The sequence below is a fragment of the Trichomycterus rosablanca genome, chromosome 6 (assembly GCF_030014385.1).
Source record: "Trichomycterus rosablanca isolate fTriRos1 chromosome 6, fTriRos1.hap1, whole genome shotgun sequence".
In the NCBI taxonomy this organism is placed as follows: Eukaryota; Metazoa; Chordata; class Actinopteri; order Siluriformes; family Trichomycteridae; genus Trichomycterus; species Trichomycterus rosablanca.
Window position 1 is genome coordinate 25,806,200 of NC_085993.1, and position 2,974 is coordinate 25,809,173.

At 39.1% G+C, this 2,974-nt stretch overlaps 1 long non-coding RNA gene across 1 annotated transcript; it reads left to right on the forward strand.

The window, feature by feature from the left end:
• Positions 1–334: 334 nt before the first annotated feature.
• Positions 335–1,260, forward strand: LOC134316407 (uncharacterized). Its single transcript, XR_010013090.1, has 2 exons — positions 335–575; positions 862–1,260. It is a non-coding gene; the product is annotated as an uncharacterized LOC134316407 (long non-coding RNA).
• The last annotated feature ends 1,714 nt before the right edge of the window (positions 1,261–2,974 follow it).

Sequence of the window (2,974 nt, forward strand, 5' to 3'; positions counted from 1 at the left end):
AGTATACAGTCTGAGCAATTAAGGGTTAAGGGACTTGCTCAAGGGCCCAACAGCAGCAACCTGGCAGTGGTGGGGCTTGAACCAGCAACCTTCTGATTACTAGTCCAGTACCTTAACCACTAAGCTACAACTGTCCACTCTATGAAAAGCAGTGAATTGTACAGTTCTAATAAGCTGTTAATGTTTTGATGTTACATTTAGAAAATTAGAAGTATGCAGAGTAAAAACATCAACATTGTTTTACTATTTAAACAAACAAATGCAAAAACAAATGTGAACAAAATGTGCAGGTTTTTAAACTTTACACTATTTTGTTTTGAGTCTAATAGGCTCTATGCACGACTGTCTTCCGGGTTCTCGTATACTGGCAGATCAACTTCCGGTATTCATTTGCCGGTCGTCAACAAGCAGATAACGTTAGGCATGGCTCTCTTTTACACTTGTTGTCTTCAAGATTAACCTCGTCTGACAGTGAACGATTTAGACCGACCGACGCATGGTTTGTACTGCTTCTTCTAACAAGCGGGAAAAAGGATTTTAAATGTACAACTCCAGCGACATTGACAAATATGAAGGTAAGTACGTTAGCAAACATTTCCTTAGAACCATGCAAGTAGGGTAGTTGTAAACTGGTTAGTGGTTGTTTTGCTAGACTAGACAAACACTACATCTAGCTTGACAGACCAGTATTAAGATTCATGTTTTAGTTAGCTTTGAAGCATACCATTACAATTTCATTTTTATGCATATTCTGCTTGCACAGTGCCAGGTTAGGCAAGCTTTAAGATAGTGTCAAATCCCATGTATTAATGATGTTCAAACAACAATAAATATATATATGTATGTGTGTTCAATTCCCAGGTGGAGTGGTCCGGGTTCTTTCTGTGTGAGGTTTGCATGTTCTCCCTGTATCTGCATGGGTTTCCTCCGGCAGCTCCTGTTTCCTCCCACAGTCCATAGACGTGCAAGTGAGGTGAATTGGAGATACAAAATTGTTTGATATTAAAACTTGAACTGATGAATTTTGTGTAATGAGTAACTACCATTTCTGTCATGAATGTAACCAAAGTGTAAAACATGATGTTAAAATCCTAATACAACATAAAACAAACTAAACATATCTGACTGGATATATTAGCAATTTACCCTCAATCTTTTGATTAAGTGTAAAAAGTTTTGTTCACCAATATATGAATGAGTTATCTTTTATTCATTATCAAATGTTATATGTCAGACCATAATAAATTTCCTGTCAATTGATTAATTTGATGTTACAGTATTAACATGTCTTTCTCCAAAAACATATTTGTTGTAAATGCGAGGAGGAACTTTGATTTTTTTATTCTTATGTTTATTACAGCAGGTTATCAAGAATTAAAGTCATTACAGAATTTATCAGTGTCAAGCTGGCAGCAATGGGGTATCAAATATACAGTGCCTTGCAAAAGTATTCAGCCCCCTTGAACTTTTCAACCTTTTGCCACATTTCAGGCTTCAAACATAACGATATGAAATTGTAATTTTTTGTGAAGAATCAACAACAAGTGGGACACAATCGTGAAGTGGAACGAAATTTATTGGATATTTTAAACTTTTTTTAGAAATAAAAAACTAAAAAGTAAGGCGTGCAATATTATTCAGCCCCTTTACTTTCAGTGCAGCAAACTCACTCCAGAAGTTCAGTGAGGATCTCTGAATGATCCAATGTTGACCTAAATGACTGATGGTGATAAATAGAATCCACCTGTGTGTAATCAAGTCTCCGTATAAATGCACCTGCTCTGTGACAGTCTCCGAGTTCTGTTTAAAGCGCAGAGAGCATCATGAAGACCAAGGAACACACCAGGCAGGTCCGAGATACTGTTGTGGAGAAGTTTAAAGCCGGATTTGGATACAAAAAGATTTCCCAAGCTTTAAACATCTCAAGGAGCACTGTGCAAGCGATCATATTGAAATGGAAGGAGTATCAGACCACTGCAAATCTACCAAGACCCGGCCGTCCCCCTAAACTTTCAGCTCAAACAAGGAGAAGACTGATCAGGGATGCAGCCAAGAGGCCCATGATCACTCTGAATGAACTGCAGAGATCTACAGCTGAGGTGGGAGACTCTGTCCATAGGACACAATCAGTCGTACACTGCACAAATCTGGCCTTTATGGAAGAGTGGCAAGAAGAAAGCCATTTCTCAAAGATATCTATAAAAAGTCACCTGGGAGACACACCAAACATGTGGAAGAAGGTGCTCTGGTCAGATGAAACCAAAATCGAACTTTTTGGCCACAATGCAAAACGTTATGTTTGGCGTAAAAGCAACACAGCTCATCACCCTGAACACACCATCCCCACTGTCAAACATGGTGGTGGCAGCATCATGGTTTGGGCCTGCTTTTCTTCAGCAGGGACAGGGAAGATGGTTAAAATTGATGGGAAGATGGATGGAGCCAAATACAGGACCATTCTGGAAGAAAACCTGTTGCAGTCTGCAAAAGACCTGAGACTGGGACGGAGATTTATCTTCCAACAAGACAATGAACCAAAACATAAAGCAAAATCTACAATGGAATGGTTCACAAATAAACGTATCCAGGTGTTAGAATGGCCAAGTCAAAGTCCAGACCTGAATCCCATCGAGAATCTGTGGAAAGAGCTGAAAACTGCTGTTCACAAACGCTCTCCATCCAACCTCACTGAGCTCGAGCTGTTTTGCAAGGAAGAATGGGCAAAAATTTCTGTCTCTCGATGTGCAAAACTGATAGAGACATACCCCAAGCGACTTGCAGCTGTAATCGCAGCAAAAGGTGGCGCTACAAAGTATTAACGCAAGGGGGCTGAATAATATTGCACGCCCCACTTTTCAGTTTTTTATTTCTAAAAAAAGTTTAAAATATCCAATAAATTTCGTTCCACTTCACGATTGTGTCCCACTTGTTGTTGATTCTTCACAAAAAATTACAATTTCATATCGTTATGTTT